Source organism: Callithrix jacchus, chromosome 4 (assembly GCF_049354715.1).
Source record: "Callithrix jacchus isolate 240 chromosome 4, calJac240_pri, whole genome shotgun sequence".
Taxonomy (NCBI): Eukaryota; Metazoa; Chordata; class Mammalia; order Primates; family Cebidae; genus Callithrix; species Callithrix jacchus.
Genome location: NC_133505.1, coordinates 126227876 through 126239901, shown reverse-complemented (window position 1 = coordinate 126239901; position 12026 = coordinate 126227876). Strand labels below are relative to the sequence as shown.

At 34.6% G+C, this 12026-nt stretch overlaps 1 long non-coding RNA gene across 1 annotated transcript in view; it reads right to left on the bottom strand.

Annotated features, from left to right (window-relative positions):
* Positions 1-6250: 6250 nt before the first annotated feature.
* LOC144582199 (uncharacterized) overlaps positions 6251-12026 on the bottom strand; it is a 314333-nt gene continuing 308557 nt past the window's right edge. The window contains exons 3-4 of the long non-coding RNA XR_013534517.1: positions 8173-8214; positions 6251-6773 (exon numbers count right to left, since the gene is read on the bottom strand). This is a non-coding gene — a long non-coding RNA (uncharacterized LOC144582199). The remainder of the gene's footprint in view (positions 6774-8172; positions 8215-12026) is intronic.

The following is a 12026-nucleotide window of genomic DNA, read 5'->3' as shown; positions in this document are numbered from 1 at the left end:
TCCAGTTAACCTCCCGAAGTGTTGGAATTACAGGTGTGAGCCACCATAATCAACCTAAAGACCTACTTTTACAACTGAAATTTAATGAATATGTAATGTCCAAAATGTTTTCATTTGACTGAACCACAAAAGAAGTTTGTGTTTTCTTTGATATCTGGAAACTAAAGTACACACTCTTAAAAGGGGCAGTAATTCAAAATTCTACCTCAGGTACTTTACCGCATGGTCAGAAACTATATACTTTCAGTCATTTAAAATATCTTTAGAACATCTATAACATTGTTTGCCAACTCGAAGAATAACTAAGATGTACATTTGGCAATAGAGTGAAGCTTTAAAAATATGTATTTTTTAATATTTCAAAAAATATTGAAGACTCTAGCAAAACATGTCTATTTATATGGTTCTTATTCTTAAACACAAAAAATAATTTTGAAACTGTATATTCATATTTGTATATATTAATATGTATACACACAGACACATTCTACATAAGAGAAGGAAACCATATATACCATTTATGTGTGGTTAAAGCTCCCAGGCGAGAGTGGTGTGAGGAGTATCAGAGACCCAGTACAGAACAGCATGCCTCTAGTCAAAAACTTGAAGGGAGAAGCTCTTGGGTAAAGAAACCAAGACCAATTAATGTGTTATACCCATGAGGAGATAAATTTCAACCCAAAAAATTATTTTAATTACAGAAGTCAGAGCTGATCAAATGTGACAAAATGGAATAGGATTGATTTCAAATTATTCTTTCTTCTCTCTACCTATAATGTCTGCACTTGGTTTGAATTAATTTTATAATTAACAAAAATAAATTTTTAAATAAATATAATAATAGAAATAACTATCATGAAAAATAATGGTTCCTACTACCGTCATTATTTTACATGAGTAGGCTGAATGACAAATTGTAAAAATTTTGTAAAAAAATGATTCTTGCTTGTCAAGGGGTAAAGTAAAAATGATTCTTGTTTGTAAACTGGCCATCCTGCTTTGTCTGCCACTATGCTGATTTTAGCTCTGAAAGTTCTATATCCCTACAAATCCCTCAGTCTAAGAAAAGCTCGAATTGTTGGTTACCCTACTTGAATACATGGTTGAACTAGACAGCTAGAAGGCAATGGTCACATACAAATAAAGCTCGCCATGCCAGCTGTCACATAAGAATTACCAACCAAAGTAGATGCAAGGAGTCATTACTGCCAAAACTGCTGCTGTGGGGCAGCTAGGGGCCCGAAGAAATCCCCACACTGGTAGCACTGGTGTCTAGATTTCACTGCTGCTTTTTTCCAGACAATTCAATTCTGTTCAGCATTAATTGATATGGTCTACAAATTTAATCATGACATTTCCCTGCTAAATCCCACCAGTGACTTCCCATTGCCCTTTGTATGCAGTCCAGTATCATTAGTAAGGCATCCAAGAAAGGCCTTCTATCATCTGGTGCCTGATTTCCTTTCCAGGCTCACCCACTGTCACATTGTTAGTTTGCTGTAATCCAGTAACTCTGATTGTCTCTCTATTCACCTGATATACTGTACCTTCTAACTCAGCATCTTTAGTGATGCTGTGTGGCCCCCCACCCCACATCTTTTGGTCTAGACAACTCCTTCCTATTCTTCCTGTTGGTTCTACTTCATGAACGTATCCCCTGACCTGTTCAAACCATAACAATATTAAGTTCCCCTTTTCTGTTTACCTAGTATCTTGTTCATTCTCTTTATAACATTTTGTTTTAATGGTAATAATTTTTCTTATTAAATATATTTTAATTGTGTCTCCTGTGATATACAGAAGTCTATGAAGACAGGGATGATGTCTGTCTTATTCTTGGCTATATTCTGAGCACAAGCTGGGATGTTGAACCAACATGGTCACTATATTGTGGAGCTTATGCTATAGAGTGGTTGATCTAACATTACATGATATTAGAACCAATTCAAAAAATCCAAGACATGTGGTCACTATAGCTATGAGAAGCCTGTGATTTAGAATTCATAATTCTAACTCCCACTGCAACAAAACAAGATGTAGTCCTGAAATCCCAGCCAAAATTCTTAATGCATATTCCCAGTGAGATGGTGCTAATTAAGTGCCATAATATTTAGTACTCTACTTCCTTTGGAAGTGACTTCTATTTGCTGGTCTGGGAACCCAACCACTACCTTAATTATTCTATTCCCAAAGTCCCCTTCAATAAATACACAAAAGAAATTTAGGAAAATAACTCATCTGTGATTTGGAAATTGTCTACATAGTGCCCTCTCAATTCATCATGATTTATTATTTAATGTCATTATATAAGCATAAATTACTCCAATTTAAAGTAGAGCTAATTTGAAATATTTTTATGATTATTAAGACTAGCAACAAATACCTCATTCTAAAAAGGTAAGAAGCCAAATTGACTTCCTGTAAAACTCTATAAGCTTTGAATGTTTACAATTTTATGGTTTCAAATGTTTATGAAGTTCTTTCAAAATTATTTTGCCTTAAACTATTTTTTCAATTTACTGATGATGTGCTTTATAAAAACCCAATAAATTGAATTTCAGCAGCAGAAATTGTGAAATACTACATTATATTTATGGTGAAGGCATAAAATAGTTTAAGTCTTTTCAGATAATACTGCCATGTAGAAAATTATTTTTTATTATTGGAGAGTTTTAAAGTTTTCTTAAAAAATAATGTGGATGTTAGGTCAAAAGACCATGGGAAATTCTGCATCTAATAAAGGTTTTATAACTATATTTACTTAATAGAGTGATACAGAATTTTACCTACTGAATTGTACAGTCTCTAGTACTTGTTTGTACTTTAACTAATAAACGATGCACTATGAGAACATTTTGTTGAAAGAAAAACAGTACTGGATTATCTAAACAACCTTAACACACAAATATGAATTTAAAGTCTCTTTTCAGGCCCAGCACGGTGGCTCATGCTTGTAATCCCAGCACATTGGGAAGCCAAGACAGGCAGACCACTGAAGGTTGGGAGTTCGAGACCAGCTTGGCCAACATGGTGAAACTCAACTCTACTAAAAATACAAAAGAAAAAGAAGAAGAAGAAAAATTAGCTGGGCCTGGTGGCATGCCTGTAATCTGAGCTACTTGGGAGGTGAGGCAGAGAATTGCTTGAACCTGGGAGGCAGAGGTTGCAGTGAGCAGAGATGGTGCCACTGAACTCCAGTCTGGGTGACAGAGCGAGACTCCATCTCAAAAAATAAAAATAAATTGAAAATAAAGTCTCTTTTCATGAAAATTTAGTTCATATTTTAGCCATGTTTTTCTTCACTATCACTATATTATGTAATGTCACTATCTTTTTATACATAAAATGTATTAGGCCATCATAGTCATTTATTTGTCATAGGGACAAGAAAGAAAACCTATGACCCTACAAAGCTTACAGAATAAAATAAAATTATAGAAACACAAACATAATGGATATTTGAGATTTGTTCTGAAGAGTTCTTGAGCACAAATGAGTAACCCAGCTGTTTTCCATAGCCTGAGGAAAGGGCAATTTCAGATAATTAAATACTATCCACAGCTCAACCCAAATATAAACCTATCCCAGCAATGTCTGAGACTCCCAAACCACTTTTCTCATATACTTCTCAAGATCCCAGAAAAGCCCTCACTAGAGTTTTTCTGTAAGCTCCACATCACCCTCCTAGCAATGCAGAATGGAATTCAATTAGGAAGGGAAAACTTTTGGCCTTCCTTTGTATATCACCGTGTCTCCCTTCCCACTCATACTTTGTTATCTATTCATACACCCACTTCTTCCACTGGGCATTTATTCAGCAAACATGTACCTATTGTTTCCAGGGCAGCTTATAAGCATTGAAGACACAAGATAACACATGCTGTTTGTCCTTGGAGAACTTTCAATATAAAAAGCTCCACAGATAGGAAAAAGATAATTCCACCAAGTGAAAAGTGTTAAGATGGACTGTGGGCAAGGGCCTAGCAAAGCAGAGAATGAGGTCCTCTCAATCAAACTAAGGGAATTACAGCATTTCTTAGGGGCTGTGATATTTTTAGAGGGTTTTGAAAAATGCATAGAAATTAAACAAAGGAAATGAGAACAAAGGTGTTCTATGAATAGGAATTAATATACACAACATCCAGCAGAAACAAAAGAGCGTGCTGCTTTCAGAAAAATTTAAGTAGTTGTTTATGCTAAGAGCAATGAAAATCTGGGAAAGACTGGTAGGAGACAAAACTAGAGATAGCAGGAGATTACAATGGGCCTACATGCCAGGCTAAGGCGTCTAAATGTTATGATAAAAACGATGAAAATCAATTGGTTTTAAGCAGAGGAATGGCACATTACCATTAATTTTTAGAAATAATTACTCTGACGGCAGTGTGAAGAATGAAGTAGGAGCGCTCCAAATAAATATTAGGAGACCAGTTAAGACAATTCTGCTATAATCCAGGCAAAAGTAGTAGCAACTAACATTTATGAAGTAAACATTATTTGCTGGATTCTATTCTTAATGACTTCATATGGATTAGCTCACTCAGCTCCACTATCACCTACAAGTCATGTCGTGTTCTTATTTTTATTTTAAATATTAGCCAACTTAAAAAAGATGATAAGTAACTTGTCAAGGCCCATATAATTAGTAAGCTGCTGAACTACAATTTGAATTTCAGAGCATGCTCTAGGAATTAGTATCTGACCTTGAGGACTTGAGGAGTGAGACTACAAATGCAATGAAAAACACACACACATATGAATACATAATGTGTGACATATATATATATGAGATACACATATGAATACATAATGTGTGACATATATATATGAGATACACATATGAATACATAATGTGTGACATATATATATGAGATATACATATGAATACATAATGTGTGACATGTATATACATATGAATACATAATGTGTGACATATATATGAGATATACATATGAATACATAATGTGTGACATATACATATGAGATATACATATGAATACATGTGTGACATATATATATATGAGATATACATATGAATACATAATGTGTGACATATATATGAGATATACATATGAATACATAATGTGTGACATATATATGAGATATACATATGAATACATAATGTGTGACATATACATATGAGATATACATATGAATACATAATGTGTGACATATATATATGAGATATACATATGAATACATGTGTGACATATATATATGAGATACATATGAATACATGTGTGACATATATATAAGATACATATGAATACATAATGTGTGACATATATATGAGATACATATGAATACATGTGTGACATATATATATGAGATATACATATGAATACATAATGTGTGACATATATATATGAGATATACATATGAATACATGTGTGACATATATATATATGAGATATACATATGAATACATAATGTGTGACATATATATATGAGATATACATATGAATACATAATGTGTGACATATATATGAGATATACATATGAATACATAATGTGTGACATATATATATGAGATATACATATGAATACATAATGTGTGACATATATATGAGATATACATATGAATACATGTGTGACATATATATATGAGATACATATGAATACATAATGTGTGACATATATATGAGATACATATGAATACATAATGTGTGACATATATATGAGATACATATGAATACATGTGTGACATATATATGAGATACATATGAATACATAATGTGTGACATATATATGAGATATACATATGAATACATAATGTGTGACATATATATATGAGATACATATGAATACATAATGTGTGACATATATATGAGATACATATGAATACATAATGTGTGACATATATGAGATACATATGAATACATGTGTGACATATATATATGAGATACATATGAATACATAATGTGTGACATATATATGAGATATACATATGAATACATGTGTGACATATATATATGAGATACATATGAATACATAATGTGTGACATATATATGAGATACATATGAATACATAATGTGTGACATATATATATGAGATATACATATGAATACATAATGTGTGACATATATATATGAGATATACATATGAATACATAATGTGTGACATATATATGAGATATACATATGAATACATAATGTGTGACATATATATATGAGATATACATATGAATACATGTGTGACATATATATATGAGATATACATATGAATACATAATGTATTAAGATACATGAATATATATGAAATATATAAAGATTTATATAAAAGATACATATGATATATATAATTAAATACATAGAAAGAAAGAGAGAGAGGTTGTTATATTATGAATAATTTAAATTTAGCTTAAATGTAGTCCAGGGATGATTAAATATATCACAAAAATTAGTGAAATAGACTCCTCAGAAGACTACTTACATGAAAAAAATGAGGAACTTCTTTAGAAAAAAAGAGCTCACCGAAATATAGAAATTCAAAGTGTAACTATGGCTAAAAGTGAACGAATCCAACACAGGAAGTACTAATTGATTGGGAAACCAGTTGGGTATCTATTATTGATTGTTTGTCTATTATTTAACTTTTCCTTTGGTCTAACCCTTAAGGATACATAAGGGAAGCAATGCATCCTCCTCTTTTTCTTCACAGGACATACAATTGCCAGGTATCCATCTTCTGGCTCCAGTGCAGTGCTGTGGACAGAAGCATAGATGAGAGAAGTGGTGGTACAGATTCACAAGAACAGTGTGGGCCATGATGCCTGTGAGAGATGGCAGAAGATTATCAATGTCAGTAATAGACAGTTATTCCCAGATAGAGGAAGATCATTTGGGCTCTGTCCAATTAGTTAGTGTAACATATTACAAAGTGAATCCACCAGAATAATCACTAGGAATTGTAATCTCCTCATGCTTGGACCAATTGGTAAGTATAGAGGTGAGTAGAAAAGTTCATTTAGGCTCTAGGAAAAAAGTAAACTGTGTCTGATCTCTCAGGAAACCTAGCACTGACTGGTGCATAAGAGACTTGGAAAATAATGATTGACAACCTAGGCAATGCACGACATGGATCATGTCTTCTGTACATGCTACTTCTTCAAATAAGTTCCCAGTAGTAAGTGGAGGTCTCACTGCTGGATGCAAGAGGTATAGGGGATGTAAGTCAAAACTCTGCCCCCTGGAAATAATCTGTCATTACCAGTTGTGGGAGGTATATGAAATACTGTCAGGACATTTCCTTCTATTTCCCCAGTGTACCAGAAAGTGCCACATCTGTAGACTGTCCCTGTGTCTGAGAGTCTGTCCCAGAAGAAATGGTGGAGTGGCCCAAGTTAAAAACCTCTTATATTTCTATTATTCCAAGTTGGGATTCTCAGGTATGGCACTTATAGAAATTTCAAGTATTTTACTGAAAAAAGAATGTAGCAGAGGTTCAATGTTAAGCCTAAGTTCTGTTTGCCCTAAGATTCAGCTGGATCTGGGTTTATCTGGAAGATAGGTTCCCCTAAGTCTGCCAAAGGTCTAATTAAATAATCAGGGAACATTTTAAAGAGGATTAATAACCTGAAAGGCTTTGCTTATACAGCAGTCACCAGTTTTTCGGTGGCAACAATGAACTTTAACAGCAAGACTGGGAGTCAAGATATCTCTAGTGTCCTAGACACCAAGCACCAGCATTCTTAGAACACTTTGTTTTGGGTTTCCAACACCTTAATGCAAATAACATGAACATCAGAAGTAGTAGCAACATTTTTATAAGGCAGTAGTAGTGGCTCTGGGGGACTTCTGTAATATGATATTGCTGGCATAATTTACTGTTAATGTCAGAAGCAACTAAAGATATAAGAAAAGAGGCCAGGTGACATCAGCAAAATAGGCACTATGGTTTGAATGTTTGTCCTCTCCCAAACTCACTGGAAATTTAATTGCTGTTTGTAACAGTATTAAGAGGTAGGACCTTTAAGAGGTGATCAGGCCATGAGGCTCAGCTCTCATAAATGGATTAATGCCATTATTACATGGAGTCAATTTGTTATCATGGGAATGGCTTTCATATAGGAGAATGAAATCAGTCCCTTTTCATCTCTCTCTCACTCTCATTTTGCCCTTTTGCCATTTGATGCTTTTTGCCATATTATGATGGAGCAAGAAGGCCCTCACCTGATGTTGGCACCTTGATATTGGACTTACAGACCTCTAGAACTCTGGGCCAAAAAAATTTTTATTTATTATAAATCACCCAGTCTGTGGTACAGCTCAAAATATACTAAGGCAATGATGGAATTGAAGTTTTCAACTCTTATCTTCTCTTGGAAACATTACTTTAAAGCAACTATTCATGTAAAAAGATACTGTATTAAGAGCTAAAGAATCCAGGTGAGAAGTTACAGCATCTGGGTAGAAATATTTTAATGCTATAATTCCACCACAGCATCTTAGTGGGAATTTAATGCTATAATTCCACCACAGTATCTTGCTGTTGAAGCCCTCTCTGGAATTTTTCAGTGCTGTCTGTGAATTTAATGCTATAATTCCATCACAGCATCTTGGTGGAAATTTTTTTAAATGAAGAATTGAAGAAGGTAGCAAGGACAGCTTTTTATTACCTGTGTCACTCCTCCCCTAAGCCTAGGAAACAGAGAGGGAGGAGAGGTACACTCTGTATGGGAAAGGGGGAGCAGAGTGAGCATACAACTTTGCCTCAGACCTTAGCACCAGACGCCCCAGTGAATCCTAGTGCGAGGCTGGCCTCTGTGGCTTCAGATTTCAGGTTGGCACCTGCAGACACAGAATCTAGGCCTGCCCTGGCATCAGGCCAAACCCACAGGTCCAGCCTTTAAGCCCACTGCAGGATAAGAAGAGTTCAAATAGAACTAGGCTCTAGGCCCAGCCCCATGGACCCAGGATCCACATGTTCCCCCATTGACCCAGATGTCAGGCCCACATCAGTGAATCCTAGGGCCAGGTCAACTACTACAGACTCAGACCAGATCTATTCCCAAAGAACCAGACTCCAGGCTCACCCCAATCTCAGGCTGGTAGCCTGAGATTGGGGTTCAAAGCCCAACTACGTGTCAGGTTGGCCCAGGTGGACCCAGGCTTCAGGCCTGCTCTAACAGACCCACACACACAAACAACTGACCCGAGGACTACATTGGATGCTCTGCCTAGAATATCTAAGCAGATTGACTGCTGAAGTGCTTTTCCTGCTAAAGTCTATAAAAACTGGAAGAGGTATCTACTTCAAAAGGGCAATGAAAAATAATCAGGGAAATATGACACCACTAAAGGAACAAAACACAGCACCAATAACCAATCGCAAAGAAATGGAGATCTACAAATTGCCTGCCAAAGAACTAAAAATTATTTTCTCAGTGAGCTACAAAAGATAGACAACTAAATGAAATCAAGAAATGAATAAATGAACAAATGAAAAATTCAAAAAAGAAATAGTAACCACAAAAAGAACCAGACAGAAATTCTGCATCTAAAGAATACATTGACAGCACTGAAAAATTCCAGAGAGGGCTTCAAAAGCAGATTCAATTAAGCAGAAGAAAGAATCAGCAAGATAAAATGCAGGTCATTTAACTTAGCCAGTCAGAGGAATGAAAAGAAAAATGAGTGAAAAACATTGAAGAAAAGCTTATGGTTTTGAGATACCATCAAGAAAACTAGTATACGTATCATGGAAATTTCAGACAGAGCAGTGAAGGAGAAAGGGACAGAGAGCTTACTTAAAGATATAATGTCTGCTTCCCAAATCTAGAGAGAAAACTGAACATCTGAGATCCATAAAGCACAAAGAACCCCAAATAGATTGAATGTGCAAAGATCTAAGATCTTCCAAAATTCTCAGAAATCAAAGAAAAAGGATTTCAAAAGCAGCAAGAGAAAAGCAATTCATCACATAAAAGGGAACTCCGCAGAAACCTTGTACACCAGGAAAGAGTGGGATGATATATTCAAAGTGCTGAAAGAAAAAAAATGATCAATAAAAAGATATACCCAATGAGCCTGTTTTTCAGAAATAAACAAGAAATAAGGACTTTTCCAGATAACAAAACCTGAGATATTTTGTTATCCCTAGACCTGCCCTACAGGAAACCTAAACGGAGTTCTATAAGCCCATACTACTAAGATGCTACTACCGGATCATATCATAGTTCTATTCTAACGTTTTGAAGAAACTATATGTTTCCCATAATGGTTCTAACAATTTGCATTATCACCAATAGTATGCCAATGTTCACTTCTCTCCAATTCCTTGCCAACAATTATCTTTCATCTTTTTAATAGTAGTCATTCTAACACATGTGAGGTAATAACTCATTGTGGTTTTGATTTGCATTTCATGCCGATTAGTGATATTAAGCATTTTTTCATGTATCTGTTAGCCATTCTATATAATGTCTTTTGAGAAGTGTCTGTTTAGGTCCTTTGCCCATTAAAAAAAATTTATTTTTTTGCTATTGAGTTTCTTAATATATTTTAGATGTTAACTCCTCATCAAACGATACTAAGCCTGTTTAGTGCAATCCCTATATAATTAAAGTGCCATTATTCGCAGAAATAGAAAAGTGATTCTAAAACTCTCATAGAACCATGAAAGGTCCCAAATGCAATACTGCACAAGTAGAACATAGCTGGCTGCATCACACTACTTGATTTCAAACTATCCTACAAAGCTGTAGTGATCAAAAGAATATGATATTGGCATAAAAACAGACCCTGTGACCAATGAAACAGAACAGACCCAGAATTTATGGTAAATTTATCTTCAACAAAGTTGCCAAGGATATACAATGCAAAGAGGGTAGTCTCTTCTTTAAGTGTTGCTGGGAAAACTAAATATTGACCCTTGGAAGAATGAATTTGAATCATTATCTCACACTATATGCAAAATCAACTCAAATGAATCAAAGACCTGAAACTATAAATGTGCTAAAAAAGAAAACAGAATGAAAAACTATGCTATTTTACACGTTCAATATTTTGGATATGACCTCAAAAGCACAGGCAATATACGCAAAAATGGGCAAATAGGATAGCATCAAACTAAAAGATTTTGCATGGCAAAGGAGACAATAGAGTGAAAAGATAGCCTATAGAATGGGAAGAAAATATTTGCAAGTCATACATTTGATAAGGTGTTAACATCTAAAATATATTAAGAGTCTCAACTCAATAGCAAGAAAACAAATAACCTAATTTATTATTTGGGCAAAGGACCTAAATAGATACTTCTCAAAAGACATTATACAGAATAGCTAATAGATATACGGGGAAAAAAAAGATGCTAACGTCACTAATCGGCAGGAAATGTAAATCAAAAGCACAATGAGTTATCACCTCACATATGGTAGAATAACGGCTATCAAAAAGATGAACAATAACTGTTGGCAGAAAAGTGGAGAAAAGGGAGCACAGGTATACTGTTGGTGGTAAGGTAAACTGGTACAACCATTATGGGCAACAGTATGTAGACTCTTCAAAAAAACTAAAATAGAGCTATGATGTGATCCAGTAATCCCATTCTTAAGTATATATCCAAAGAAAATTGGTATACTGAAGAGATATCTGTACTCCCATGTGCATCGTAGCATTCTTCACAATAGCCAAGATATGAAATCAACCTGTGTCCATTAACAGATGAATGGAAAGCAGTATTATTCAGACTTAAAGATAGAAAGGAAATCTTTTCATTTGTGACAATATGGATAAATCTGGAGGACCTTATGCTAAGTGAAATAAGCCAGGCACAAAAAGACAAACATCACATGATTGCACTTACATGTTGAATCTAAAAATCAAATTCATAAAAGCAGAGAGTAGAATGGTGTTTGCCAGGGGCTGGCAGGTGTGGGGATTGGAGAAATGTTGGTCAAAGAGTACAAAGTTTTAGATTTTCTAGATAAGTTGGTGCTGGAGATGTCCTATAAAGCATAGTGACTATACTTAGTAATACTGCATTGTATACTTGGAATTTGCTAAGAGAGTAGATCTTAAGTGTT